Source organism: Aethalodelphis obliquidens, unplaced genomic scaffold, assembly GCF_003676395.1.
Source record: "Aethalodelphis obliquidens isolate GAN/ISIS:26980383/991018 unplaced genomic scaffold, ASM367639v1 scaffold39, whole genome shotgun sequence".
In the NCBI taxonomy this organism is placed as follows: Eukaryota; Metazoa; Chordata; class Mammalia; order Artiodactyla; family Delphinidae; genus Aethalodelphis; species Aethalodelphis obliquidens.
In genome coordinates, this window is record NW_020837983.1 from 1,787,127 (window position 1) to 1,803,408 (window position 16,282).

Consider the following 16,282-nt stretch of genomic DNA (forward strand, 5'->3'; position numbering starts at 1 on the left):
AAAGTATGGTTTTGCTCTTGGGTTTGTAAGTCCAGGAATTTCATTTTTCAGTGTACCCATCGGTAATTTGACTCAGGAGAATAAATGCACGAGACACACAATTAAAGACAAAGAATCTTGAAAGCATCAAAATAAAAGTGACTTGTTACATATAAGTGTCCTCTCATAAATTATTAGAGGATTTCTCAGCAGAAACATTACAAGCCAGAAGGGAGTGGGATGATATTGTCGAAGTATTGGAAGAAAAAACCTGCTGACCAAGAATACTATATGGGGCAAAACTGACCTTCAAAAATGAAGGAAAAATAAAGAACTTCCAAGATAAAGGCTGAGGGAGTTCATCACCACTAGGCATGCATTACAAGAGTTGCTAAAGGAAGTTCTTCAAGTTAAAATAAAAGACCCTAGGCTGGAACATAAAAGGATGTGAGAATATAAATCTCCCTGGTAAAGGTAAATATACAGACAAATACAGAATCCTGTAATATTGTAGTGGTGGTACATAAATTATTTTCAGTTCACGTATAGAATTTAAATTTTAAAAACATAAAAATATACTCATAAAAATATGTTAATGGATAAAAAATATAAATAAGATGTAATTTGTGACATTGATAATGTAAAGTAGTGGGGAAAATTTAAAGGAGTAGAGTTGTTATGTCACTGTAGTTAAGCTGTTATCAGTTTAAAATAGATTGTTTTAGCTATAATATGCTTTATGTAATCCATATGGTAACAACAAAGAAAATACCTATAGAAGATACCCAAAAGAAAACAAGAAAGGAATCAAAGTCTGTCTTTACAAAAAATCAGTTAAACACAAGAAAGGCAGCAATAGAGGAAAAGAGGGACAAAATAGCTCTACAACATACAGAAAACAATAAACAAAATGACAATATAAGGTTTTCTTTCCTATCACCAGTTACTTCAAATATAAAGGGTTTAAACTCTCCAATAAAAAGACATAGAGTGTATGAATGGGTGAAAAAACAAGGTCTATTGATATATGCTGTTTAAAAGAGACTCACTCTAGATATAAGGGCATACATAGTCTGAAAGTAAAAGAATGGGAAAAGATATACTAAGCAAATGGTAACCAAATAAGAGTAGGGGTGGATATACTTATAGCAGACAAAATAAACTTTAAGTCAAAAACCGTTACAAGATACAAAGAAAGACATTATATAATCATAATATAATCAATTCACCAGGAAGACATAATGCTTATAAACACTTATGTACAAAATAGCAAACCATCCAATGATACGAAGCAAACATTGACAGAATTGAAAAGGGAAATAGTAAAAATAATAGTAGATTTCAATACTCTACTTTTAATAATGGATAGGTCAATCAGACAGAAGATCAATAAGCAGAGGACTTGAACAACACTATAGACAATTGAACCTAATAGACATATATAGAAGATTCCACCCAATAAGAGCAGAATAGATATTCTTCTCAAGAACATATTTAATATTCTCCACATATTTGGCCACAGAACAAAATAGCTGTCACCTCCGTTCTGCTCCCTTATCTCTAGCAAGATAATCACCAGTCCACTTCAACTGGAAATGTACCAAAAAAAGAGAATTCTAAGAAATATAGTTCAGCGAAGTGGACACTTTACAAAGTCATCACAGTCATCCATTAATTCAATAGTGTTCTGTGCAGTATGCCCTTTGTATTCTCAGTTGCCACATCTACAGATTCAACCAAACACAAATCAAAAAAAAAAAAAAAAAAAACACTTCTAGAAAGTTTCAGAAAGCAAAACTTGAATTTGCCCTGCACCAGAAACCATTTACTCAAAATTTACCTTGGGTTTACAACTATTTACATAGCATCTACATTGTATTAGGTATTATAAGTAATCTAGAGATAATTTAAAATATATGGGAGGATATGTGTAGGTTATATGCAAATACTACACCATTTTGTATAAAGAGCTTGAGCATCTTCAGATTTTGGTATCTGCATGGGGTCCTAGAATGAGTCCCCAGTGAATATAAAGGGACAATTGTATTTTGTTCTTTTCTCACCTTACATATTCTCTTGCCTACCTCAGTCTCCTCTATGACTTCAACTACCAATTCTATGTGAATATCCCCCAACTTTATATTCCCAGCTTAGCTGACTTGTCTCCTGAGCTCTAGACATAGATAATCAAGATGCTGCTGGACATCACCTCGATATCTCACATAATCCTCAACTTATTCAAAATGAACCTCTTTCCTCTTTCCATAGTTCTCATTCTAGCTAACAGTGCCATTATTTACCTAGCACACAAACCAGAAATCTTCTTGTCATTCCATACAAATTTCCTTCTCAAACACCTATAACTAGTGAATACTAGTTCCTATTTACTCCATTTCTCCTAGACTACTACTGATATTATTCTAAATCAAGCCATTATCATCTCACATATAGATCAAGGCAACCACCTCCTGTCATCCTGTTCTCTTTCTTTTTTTTTTTTTTTTGCGGTACGAGGACTTCTCACTGTTGTGGGTTCTCCCATTGCGGAGCACAGGCTCCGGACGTGCAGGCTCAACAGCCATGGCTCACAGACCCAGCCGCCCCGCGGCATGTGGGATCTTCCCGGACCGGGGCACGAACCCGCGTCCCCTGCATTGGCAGGCGGACTCTCAACCACTGCGCCACCAGGGAAGCCCCTGTCCTCTCTTTTTACCCTATCATACTCTGTGATTTAAGTATAGAGACCTGATCTATTACTCCACTATTTAAAACCCTTCACTGCTGCACTTTAAGATAAAGGATGAAAACCAAACTCTGCATAGCATAAAGAATTCTCAATGATCTATGACCTATCTTATCTGTAATAAGGTTGTAGCTATTATATTTGCTCCCTTTTATAAGACTCACACTGACCTATTTTATATTATTACTCCTTCCCTGGAAATTCTCATTCTGTAGCTGGAAGAAAGAAAAAAGCTTTCTTCTCTCTTGATGTTAGGTTAGAGTGTGAATCTCGAGCTCCCAGCGCTTGTGTTCTTCGCACTGTAGAGAAAGCCCTGCATAGTGAAAAGGAACAAACCATAAGATAACAAACAAAGAAGAGATAAGAGACAAAGATGGAGAAACTGAGTCCTAATAGAAGTTGTGTCTCTGGATCCCATTGCCTTAAAGACTATCTTTGTCTTTTTGTAGTTTAGTTATTTAAATCAACAAATTTTCCTTATATGTTTAAGTTCATTTGAGCTGTATTTCTTTCTCTTGCAATCGAAAGAGTACTGATTCATATAATCCTCACACATACATTTAATGTGTAGCCATACTGCACCACATTCACACACTCCCATCTCATGTCACTGTGTCTTTGCACACAGAATTCCTCCTCATTTTTTGTGGATGAGCTTGAAGAATCATCCTTCAAGACTCTATTTAAACATCAAATCTTACCAAGTTACTTCTTAATACCTTCAGATTAGACTGACAATTATGATTTGAGGGTCTCACCATAGATACAGAATTTACCACTTTATATTTATTTATTTCCCTTATTAGGTGGTAAAATTTTTGAGAAAAGGGACACTGCCTTCTTCATTTTTATGTCATTGATCACAGTGTCTGAGATAGAGAAAGTGCACAATTAATATTTGTTAAATCATGGGTGATTTTACAATTTATGCTTACTATTTTGAAGGAGGATTATTTTTGTGCCCAGGGAGAAGTCTTATCAATTTTTTGGAAGTACTTATAGAAACTCTCCATATTATCACTTTATATATATGCTATGGGAACAAAGAAAAGAACAAATGCTATTGTTTCCATTTTATAGAAGGTATAGTAAGTCAATTTATAGTATTTGTCAAAAATGTAAGTTAACAAAATAAATGGGAATAAAACCAAAAGGAGATCTCGTTTAGGACATGGGTTTCTAGGCATTGTGAAATGAGATTGATATTAACAAGAAGCAATCCAGTGGAGACTCATCCAAGTCTTGAGGCAAAGTTTTCATAGTAAATACCCTTATGATTATCAACTTCAAATCTGGTATATATAATCACCTGAGTTAAGCTTTATATTCATTTTTCAAAGATCAACAATAACAAATTGATGTACCTATACACAATTGTTCATAGAAAGCTCTGTAGCTTCCCAATTTAGGTCAGTTTCTTAATATTCAAAACAAAACTCTAAGTCAGTTTGCATGAAATTGTACCAGACAGCCTCTGCACTTCATTTTCAAATTATCTTGTATTGTTCACTTCAACCAACACAAAGCAATAATTTTAGTAATTTAATGTTATTTTATTTTACTTGAGATTAATCTCCAAATTGATAAATAGATGTATATAATTCTAGCCAACTAGATTGATATCAAATAATTGCAAAGAGCATTTTAATTCTAATAGAAACATTCATATATATATATATATATATACATTAGCATGTCTAAAGATAATTTTAGCCTGGTAATACAATACAGCGCTGAGTTCAGGGAATAATAATAGAAAATTTTCTTCATTGAACTACAGAAAAGCTGTGAATCAAACCAATTCTTTTTCTCATTTGTAGTCAACCACCATTGTATCCCTTCTTTCTTTTGAGGTTTTTAGCCAAGAAAAAGATCTAGGTTCACCTGATTTTAATCCCATAGGCAGAGATGACCATTTGAATCAATGAACTCTGATTCTTTCCTATAGGAAAGCTGAAAAATCTTTGGGAAATACATTTACAAAACATAACATTGAATGGAGACTTTTTCCTTTTTGACCTTCCTTTTCTCAATTTCTCAAAGAAAAACTGTGACAGAGCTGACTGTTCTCAAACTTTTTGAACTGGGCTAACACAGTGGTTTTTCTTTTCCTTTCTTTCTCTTATCATTTTTCTTTTCTTTGTCTCTCTCTTTTTTTAATGTATGTGAAATACCAGTGAGCTAAAAAGAGTTGAAAGAGCACAACTTCTTCCTAACTGTATATTCTTGCCTTTGGCCAACAACTTCAATTTTTCTCTTCTAAGAAGTGCTGGAGGAGTAAATGAAGAATAGTGAGCCAAATTTCAGAATTCTCAAGAAGAATTCAGGAACAGATCTCTTTGTCTTTAACATTTTCCAGCAATGATGGAACCATATGAGAAAGAAATAGATATTAGTAGTAATTTTGCATTAGGGGTGGTCATGGAGTACTGAAGGAAAAAAAAAAATCCCACTCAAAGTATTATGCTATAAATCATGCAAATTGAATTTATGTTGTATGTGGGCAAATAGGGTTCCAAAGAATCTGTAAACAGAAGAAAAGAGCCTTCTTTTTGTGTTAACTATTTCTATAGTTTTTGTTTGATGCACTATTTATTCTCAGAGATTATTGCTGAGAGTTGCACATAGTAGGCACTCAATAATTGTATGTTGAGTGATTTCTGATTAAATACAGGAATTGTATCCACTTTTATATGGAAAATCATGTTTTCCTTGAATCTTAATCATTATTTTTATTATAATTATTACTACTTATCAAATTTCTTCAATTTGCCCACCATTGTAATATGCATGCATTGTTAGGTATTTCTCTGTGGTAATAGGACATTCCAGAAGTATCAAATAATTTCTTAGGAATCAAGTGAATAAACTATTTGATCAGCAAGCATCTGTTATCAATACTCTAAAATTTAATAAAAGAACAATGTTTTATTAGTGGTAATGTTGGTTTTGTTACAAAGTAAGAGTTATCTTATATAAGATAAACACATTAAAAAAATTAAAAATTTTTCCCCAAAAAACTTAATCATCCAGAAAGAAACATTTTTAGTTTGCTGCAATAGTGAGAAGTCAATTGTGAAAAATATCATTTTCTGTATTTATTCCTTTCAATAAGTAAATTTTAAAAATTTAACTATGTTAATATAAATAACTGGTTAACTTCAACTGTCAAATCTAGAGTTTCATAATGGATATGATGAATAATATCTTTAGTATTTTTAAAGATTTGGGGTGGGCAAGAAATATTAAATAGGTCCTAAGTGACAAGAGTGAGTCAGTGTCTATGAACCTCAGGTCAATGTGACTCAGATGAAACACAATATGTAACAATGATTCACTACCAACAGGATAGCAACCTACCATTTTTTGAAAGCTAGACATAAACAACTGGCAAAGACTGAAAATAAGCTTGAAGTATACAATCTACGGATCTGAAGAAACATCTGTTTTGTCTACCTAATCAATTGTTCTTAAACTTTAATTAACAGAGAATATTAGAGGGATAGGATGTGGATCAAATAAAATGTTATTGCATTGTAAGATGGAATAATAGCAGAAGCCAAGACATTTATTGAAATGAAGTATTTAGTTTCAAAGCAGTCTACATTGATGTCTTGTTATAACAATTTTATTTTGACAGACCAAACGATGCATGAATATGCAGTTATCTGGTCTGATGGATGTGTTACTGTGCAAAGGTGTAACAATCTGTGCTTTCTTATTGAATGATTGAATTTGCATATTTTCTTCAGAGAACAACTATACACTGTATTTTCAACTAATTTACTATCTTGAAAATTTCTTGTTAGTTAGAAACATAATCATGGTTACTTTATTACCAAATAAGAAGTAATTTTGTAAGGTTGATAGCATAAGAATTGTTCGATAGAATTTGGTCAACAATTTGGGAAGACGGTGCCATGGGGTGGTTTGTGAAGGTAAGTAAGAGTCTGTTATGAACTGAATGGTGTCCTCTCAAAATTCATGTGTGGAAGTCGTAACACCCGATGTGACTGTACTTGGAGATAGGGCCGTTAATGAGGTAATTAAGGATAATTAAGGTCATATGGATGGGGCCCTAATCCAATAGGACTGTGGTCTTAAAAGAAGAGACACCAAGAGTGTGTATATACAAAGGAAAACTATGTGAGGACACATTAAGAGATGATGCACTACCATCAGCTTTTGAAATTTGCTATGCTAGTCTTCCATTGCATTATTCATCTTGTGATCACTGTTCAGTACTGATGTATAAACATTCCAAGTTTCTGGTGGGAATCTTGGAGCTTCTTGTCTTCTCTCTCCACCATACCTTCCATGGACATACATTCTCTCAACATAATCCATCAGTTCATCTAAATTTTCTTCTGCATTCTCCACAATATACTCAAAAGTTTCATTTACATCTTCCAAAGACATAAGTGGAAGTCTAAATAACATGTATGCACATGTACAATGTTACTTTCCATTGTCATACACTCATGTGTTAGCCTCAAAGAAGATATTTTTTGTCAAAATGATTGTGAAAAGTGAAACAAGCATTTTTAGTTGTGCATTTGGTAGGAATAGTCAAATTGCATTTGAGATTGCATTCATATTTGCAATCTTGAAATTTATCACACACAGTGAGGAGATAATATCAAGATTTCTTTCCCATGCAAATTCAAGAATTTTCATATATATATATACATATATATGAAATATATATATATGAAATATATATATATGAAATAGATATATATCTCTGTAAGTGTCATCTCGCGTTTCCATTGTTAATGCATAAATCAATGGCATAGTATAACCCAACACTACAGCATGTGTAGTAAATAACTGAGTGAACTCTGTTGATGCCATCTTGAAGTTGCCATCACTGAATAATGAGGTACTGGCATTTAATGTCGTATATTGTCATGAGTTGTGTAAATAAGAATTCTTTTGTCATCTCAAGCACTGGAACAATGCATAAGAAATTGTTCTCTGTGTCTGGAATTATACTCCTCTGGAATTTCAGTTCAATACAATTAAGTTGGGTTTTGAGGTTGATGTTTATTTTGAGTTCTATTTACTTGCTTCTTTAATCAGTTTCTTTCCTATAGCATCTCAATATCACAAAGAGTTCTTCAAAGTGCCTGTGATGGTGTTGCATTTGGTTCTTCCAAATGTTGTCTTAAGCTTTTCATGGTTTTCCTTACTTCTTCTTTAACCTCAGTGTTGTGCTCATATTTTCCTGTCCCATTTTGAATGGCTATAACGTTATCCAAATCTTGACTAGTTGTACATTGGACGTTGCAGATTCTCATCTTTTTACAGCACCAGTACCTTTCACTTCTATCTTTGTTAAAGCAATGGAAATAGTAACAAAACCCACTATAACATAGCACTGGCTTTTCTTTTTGTGAGTATACTATTTCTGCCACATTCTGCTGAGAATTTTCAAATAAAGATGTCATATTGCCAAGCAACAGGAGAAGGGTCATTTTTTTTCTTTTGTAGCTGTCTGACCAATGGTCACTGATTTAAAGGTAGGAAAAACATTACTTATATCTTATGAAATTGACACCTCATTCAGCTGGGCTGGATCAGCCAGTAGGTAAGCACCAGCCAAGGACAGGTAAGTGTGGGAGTCATACCTACAAAAACCTCTCCAAATAGCAGCCCATACTTCTTGTGGTCTACAGCTCTCATACCTCTATGTAACAAAATTCAAGGGAAGCATCACCTATTAACTCTGGGAGATGGGATAGCTGTAGGGGGTTAATTAGATACTCAGTATCTCCATTATGGTGCTACTACACCCAACCACTAAGTGGTAGAGAGCCACACTGTTACCGAACCAAACTTGAGTCCACTTGCCCACGCACAGTAAAGCCAATCTACTGACGCTGGGTGTGGTGAAAGAAAGTACAGGGTTTATTGCAGGGTACCAAGCAAGGAGTCTAGGCAGCTAGTGCTTAAAAGGCCTGAACTCCCCAAAGACTTTCAGAGAAAGTTTTTAAAGAGAGGGTGAGGGAGGAGGGGTTGTGGGGTGCAAGATCAGATTGTGTACATTCTTCTGTCTGGTTGGTGGTGAGATAATTGGGAATCAACACCATCAACTTTCTGGTTCCAACTGGTCTGGGGTCTATATGCTTGTGGGCAGCATACAGTTAACTTCTTCCACATGGTGGGGGTTTCACTATCTGTAAAACAGCTCAAAGGATATGGCTCAGAATATTATCTATAGCTCTTGAGGAGGAACTACAGGTCCTTGACTTTGTTTATTGGCAAAACAATTATTATTTTGTCTTGCTTGACTGTTTTCCTTTCCTTATGCATTTTCTCACTTCTCTGAATAAACTTACTCATTGGAACTCGGGTAAGGCCTGGAGGCTAAAGTTTTTCTACAGACAATGTGGAGGACATGGCAGGGTGGGGATGATGTGTCCTGCTTGGTTACAACACTTGATCTCATTGCTTCCAAACAAGCAAGACGCTTTATAAAGAGCCTACATTAACATGTTCGCCACCTGTTTTTTATAGTGTTTCACCAAGCTTCTCTTCAAACTCCTCTCTCATGGAACAACCCAGCCACATCCAACCAAATGCCCAGTGACATATAGGCATAACTTGTTTTACTGCACTTCCCAGATAATTGTGTTTTTTACAAATTGAAATATTGTGGCAAACCTGCTTTGAGCAAAGTCTATTGGCACCATTTTTCCAAAAGCATTTGCTCACTTCGTGTCCCTGTGTCTTATTTTGGTAATTCTCACAATATTTCAAACTTTTTCATTATATTTGTTATGGTAATCTGTGATCAGTGATCTTTGATATTATTTTGTAATTGTTCTGGGGTGCCTTGAACTGTGCCACATAAAATGACACACTTAATAGATGTGTTTGTTCTGACTGCTCCACTGACCAGCCCTTCCCCATCTCTTTCCCTCTCCTTGGGCCTCCCTACTTTCTGAGACACAACAACATTGAAATTAGGTCAGTTAATAAGCCTACAATGGCCTCTAAGTGTTCAAGTGAAAGGAAGAGGCACACATCACTAACTTTAAATCAAAAGCTAGAAATCATGCCTTAGGAAGTCATATTGAAAGCTGAGATAGGCTGAAAGCTAAGCCTCTTGCACCAAATAGCCAAGGAAAAGTTCTTGAAGTAAATTAAAAGTGCTACTCCAGTGAACACATGAATGATATGAAAGCGAAACAACCTTGTTGCTGATTTGGAGAGAGTTTAATAGTCTAGATAGAAGAATCAAACCAACCACAACATTCCCTTAAGCCAAAACCTAATCCAGAGAAAGGCCCTAACTCTTCAATTTTTCGAAGGCTGAGAGAGGTGAGGAACCTGTAGCAGAAGCTAGCAGAAGTTGGTTCACGTAATTTAAGGAAAGAGGCCATCTCCATAACATAAAAGTGCAAGGGTGGCTTCCCTGGTGGCACAGTGGTTGAGAGTCCGCCTGCCGACGCAGGGAACACGGGTTCGTGCCCCGATGTGGGAAGATCCCACATGCCGCGGAGCAGCTGGGCCTGTGAGCCATGGCTGCTGGGCCTGTGCGTCCAGAGCCTGTGCTCCGCAACGGGAGAGACCACAACAGTGAGAGGCCCGCATACAGCCAAAAAAAAAAAAAAAAAAAAGTGCAAGGAGAAGCAGCAAATGCTGATGTAGAATCTCTACCAAGTTATACAGAAGACCTAGTTAAGATAATTAATGAATGTGGCTACACTAATTAATAGATTTTCAATGTAGACAAAACAGCTTTATACTGGAAGAAGATACCATCTAGGACTTTCATAGGTAGGGGAGAGAAGTCAATTCTTGAGTTCAGAGCATCAAAGGATAGGTTGACTCTCTTGGTAGTGCATAATGCAGCTGGTGACTTTTAAGTTGAAGCCAAGGTTCGTTTACCATTCTGAAAATCCTAGAGCCCTTAAGAATTCTGCTGAATCCACTCTGCTCTAAAACTAGAACAAACAAAGCGCATTTGTTTACAACATGGTTTACTGAATATTTTAAGCCTACTGTTGAGAGCTACTGCTCAGAAACAAAGATTCCTTTCAAAATATTACTGCTTATTGACAGTACACTGGGTCACCCGAGAGCTCTTGTGGAGATGGACAATGTGATTCATGTTGTTTTCATACATGATAATACAATATCCATTCTGAAGCCCATGGATTAAGGAGTAATTTTTGACTTTAAAGTCTTACTACTTAAGGTAAATATTTTGTAAAGCTATAGCTCCCATAGATAGTGATTCCTCTGATGGATATGTACAAAGTAAGTTGAAAACTTTTGGAAAGGATTCACCATTCTAGATGCCATTAAGAACATTTGCGATTCATAGGAAGGGATCAAAATATCAACATTAACAGGAGTTTGAAAGAGGTTGATTCCAACCCTCATGGATAACTTTGAGGGGTTCAACACTTCAGTGGATGAAGTAACTGCAGATGTGGTGGAGATAGCAAGAGAACTAGTATTAGAAATGGAGCCTGAAGATGTGACTGAACTGTTGCAATCTCATGGTAAAACTTTAATGGACGAAGAGTTGCTTCTTATGGATGAGCAAAGAAAGTGGTTTCTTTCTTTTTTTTTTTTTTTTTTTTTTGCGGTACGCGGGCCTCTCACTGCTGTGTCCTCTCCCGTTGCAGAGCACAGGCTCCGGACGCGCAGGCTCAGCAGCCATGGCTCACGGGCCCAGCCGCTCCACGGCATGTGGGATCTTCCCAGACCGGGGCACGAACCCGTGTCCCGTGCATCGGCAGGCGGACTCTCAACCACTGCGCCACCAGGTAAGCTCCAAAGTGGTTTCTTGAGATGTTATTTTCTCCTGGTGAAGATGCTGTGAAGGTTGTTGGAATGACAACAAAAGATTTAAAATATTACTTGAACTTAGTTGATAAAGCAGCAGCAGGGTTTGAGACGATTGACTCCAATTTTGAAAGAAACTTTACTGTGGGTAAAATGCTATCAAGTGTCATTGCATGCTACAGAGTTCTTGTTTGTGAAAGGAAGAATCAATTGATGTGACAAACTTCCTTATTGCCTCATTTTAAGGAATTGCTACAGCTACCTCAACCTTCAGCAACCACAACCCTGATGAGTCATAGCCATCAGCATGGAGGCAAGACCTCCACCAGCAAAACCACTGTGACTTGCTAATGACTCAGATGACGGTTAGCATTTTAAAATATACATTTATTTATTTATTTATTTATTTATTTATGGCTACGTTTGGTCTTCATTGCTGTGCGCGGGCTTTCTCTAGTTGCAGCGAGCATGGGCTACTCTTCGTTGCAGTGCGCAGGCTTTCATTGTGGTGGCTTCTCTTGTTGCGGAGCACGGGCTCTAGGTGTGCAGGCTTCAGTAGTTGTGGCTCACATGCTTCAGTAGTTTTGTCTCTATAGCACAGGCTCAGTAGTTGTGGTGCACAGGCTTAGTTGCTCCGCGGCCTGTGGGATCTTCCCGGACCAGGTCTCGAATCCATGTCCCCTGCATTGGCAGGCAGATCCTTAACCACTGTGCCACCAAGGAAGTCCCGGTTAGCATATTTTTTAGTAATAAAATATTTTTAAATTAAGGTATTACATTGTTTTCTAGAAATAATGTTATTGTACTCTTAATAAACTACACCATAATGTAAAATATTACTTTCATATGCACTAGGAAACTGAAAAAAACCTGACTTACTTTATTGCAATATTCACTTTATTGCAGTGGTCTAGAACCAAACCTACAATATCTCCAAGGTATGCCTGTATTAACACAACATGCATCATGAGATCCCCTTCTCAACTTGTCCTCTGTGTTTTTCTCTAACTATAGAACTCTTCCTTGGTACACATAGTTAATATAAATCCCACTCTTCTGCAAGATTTGAACCCTGACCCATCTACCTGACCCTGTATACCATTACCAGCTAGGCTACTGAGACGAAAAAGGTTATTATTGGCAATATAGCCACAACACAGTTATTGGACCAATAAAACATGAATGTATTTTTATGTATTAATCCTGTAAACCAAAAGTATAAATAAATGTTATAGACAATTTTAACCCAGGGATATTTTCTAAGAAGCTTCTAAGAAGTTTTGACAGAAGCAGATAAATATGAGGGTTTATTTCTGAGCTTTCCATTCTATTCCATTGGTCTATATGTCTGTCTTTATGCCTGTAACACACTCTTGATTACTGTAGCTTTGTAGTAAGTTTTGAAATCCAGCTTTGCTCTTTTTCTAGTTGGTTTGGCAATTGAAGATCCCTTAATATTCCATATGAATTTTAGGATGGATTTTTCAATTCTGCAAAAAAAAAGTCATTGGGTTTTGATAAGGATTTCAGTGGATCTGTAGATCATTTTGGGTAGCATTGGTTTCTTAACAATATTGTCTTCCAATCCATAAACCCAGGATGCTTTTCTTTTTATTTGTCTTCTTTAATTTCCTTCAGTAATGCTTTATAGTTTTCAATGTACAAGTCTTCATCATTGTGGTTAATTCTTAAGTATCTTATTCTTTTCAATATCATTGTTTTCTTAATTTCCTTTTCAGATTATTCATTGTTAGTGTACAGAAGCACAACTGATTTTTTGTGTTGATTTTTTTATTATCTAATATTTTTATTGGAGTATAGTTAATTTACAATGTTTCTGCTGTACAGCAAAGTGAGTCAGTTATACATATACATATATCCACTCTTTTTCTTAGATTCTATTCCCATATAGGCCATTACAGAGTATTGAATGGAGTTCCCTGTGCTATACAGTAGGTTCTTATTAGTTATCTATTTTATATATAGTAGTGGGTATATGTCAATCCCAATCTCCCAATTTATCCCTCCACCCCTTATTCCCTGGTAACCCTAAGTTTGTTTTCTATAGCCATGACTCTAGTTCTGTTTTGTAAATAAGTTCATTTGTACCCGTTTGTTTTAGATTCCACATGTAAGTGGTATCATATGATATTTGTCTTTCTGTGTCTGACTTACTTCACTCAGTATGACAATCTCTAGGTCCACCCATGTTGCTTCAAATGGCATTATTTCATTATTTTATGCCTGAGTAATATTCCATTGTGTATATGTAACACATCTTATTTATCCATTCTTCTGTTGATGGACATTTAGGTTGCTTCCATGTCCTGGCTATTGTAAATAGTACTGCAATGAACATTGGGGCACATGTATCCTTTCAAATTATCGTTTTCTCTGGATATATGCCCAGGAGTAGGATTGCTGGATCATATGGTAGCTCTACTTTTAGTTTTATAAGGAATCTCCATACTGTTCTCCATAGTGACTGTCCCAATTTACATTCCCACCAACAGTGTAGGAGGGTTACCTTTTCTCCACACCTTCTCCAGCATTTATTGTTTGTAGATTTTTTGATGATCGCCATTCTAATTGGTGTGAGGTGGCACCTCATTGTAGTTTTGATTTTCTCTAATAATTAGTGATGCTGAGCACAGTTTCATGTGCATCTTGGCCATCTGTATGTCTTCTTTGGAGAAATATCTATTTAGATCTTCTGCCCAGTTTTTGATTGGGTTCCTTGTTTTTTTGACATTGAGCTGCATAAGCTGTTAGTATATTTTGGAGATTAATCCCTTATCAGTTGCTTAATTTGCAAATATTTTCTCCCATTCTGTGGGTTGTCTTTTTGTTTCATTTATGGTTTCCCTTGTTGTGCCAAAGCTTTTGAGTTTAATTAGGTCCCATTTTTTAATTTTTGTTTTTATTTCCATTACTCTGGGAGATGGATTGAAAAAGATATTGCTGCAATTTATGTCAGAGAGTGTTCTGTCTATGTTTTCCTCTAAGAGTTTTATAATGTCTGGTCTTACATTTAGGTCTTTAATCCATTTTGAATTTATTTTTGTGTGTGGTGTTAAATGGAGGAAAGACAGTCTCTTCAATAAATGGTGCTGGGAAAACTGGACAACTACATGTAAAAATATGAAATTGTGTTGATGTTGATTTTTGTATGTTCATAAGTGAATGATGAATTTTAAAATTAGTTCTAACAGCTTTTTATAAAAATGTGGAATCATTAGTATTGGTGCATATGAGATCATTCCATCTACAAACAGAGATAATTTTATAAATATTTTCCTTTCCAATTTGGATTACTTTTATTTATTTTTCCAATTTAGATTACTTTTATTTATTTATTTTTCTTACCTGATTGCTCTGATTAGGGCTTTCAGTACTGTGTTGAATAGAGGTAACAAACATGGGCATCCTTATCTTGTTCCTGTTTTTAACAGAAAAGCTTTAGTTGCATCATAGAATTTGATGTTAACTGTGGGTTTTTCATAGATGGCCTTTATTACATATTATGAGGTAATTTTCTTCCTAGTGTGCTGAATGTCATGACTGAAACAGTGTTGAATTTTGTCAAGTATTGAATTGTGATGATCTTGTTTTTAATTGTGTTAATGTGATGTATGACATTGATTGATTTTCATTTGTTGAAACAACTTTGCATTACATGAATCACTATGTTGTACACCTGAAACTAATATAATATTGTAAATCGACTGTGCTTTAATTTAAAAAAAAAATGTGTGGAAGCAATTTATAAGCTATAAATGCTATGCTTTGGTTAGCTGTTGCTTTTGCCAAATTATTATTTCTAATCAGGTGTTATATTCTGACTATTTACAACTGCATTGTATGGACACCAGATTTTCAATCCTATACTTGCTTTATACAGAGATCTGAGGCTGGAATCTAGGGTATGGTTCAGGTCAACTGGAAGGCAGGGAGGCACTAAGAGGCTAGTAGAGGTAGAGGCTATTTACAAGAAAGTACAGACTATTTCACTATTTTAACCACTAGTATGGTCATACCAGTGGTACCAGCTGAATATCAGTCCTCTTCTTGTGCACCATGTCCTGTTCTAAAGAGTCACAGATAGTATTATTTGGGTCTTTTTAAAATAGATTTACCTGTGAGAGTAAAAATAACAACATCTTCTTATAAAAGACAGAATATATTTATATTAGCTTAACTTTTGGATTGAGTGGATTTCTCTTCATTTACCATGAAAGAATGGTCTTGTTTACTAAAGATAATAAGTAATGTTTTTAAATTGCTTACTAAAGTGACTCTCAAATTTTAAGCTAGATTGGCAATTATTTGCCTATGAAAGCTGATTTGGTCACATATTTTCTTTTTTTTTTTAAATAAATTTATTTATTCATTTATTTAATTTTTGGCTGCATTGGGCCTTCGCTGCTACAAGCCGGCTTTCTCTAGTAGCAGTGAGCAGGGACCACTTCCCACTGCGGTGCACAGGCTTCTCATTGCAGTGGCCTCTCCCGTTGCGGAACACGGGCCCCAGGTGCGCGGGCTTTGGTAGGTGTGACACGCTCGGGGGCTCTAGAGCGCAGGCTCAGCAGCCGTGGCGCACCAGCCCAGTTGCTCCGCGGCATGCGGGATCCTCCCGGACCAGGGCTCGAACCCGCGTCCCCTGCATTGACAGGCGGATTCTCAACCACTGCACCACCAAGGAAGCCCCACATATTCTCATTTTTGATAATCAGTTATCTACCCTTAAAATTAATAACA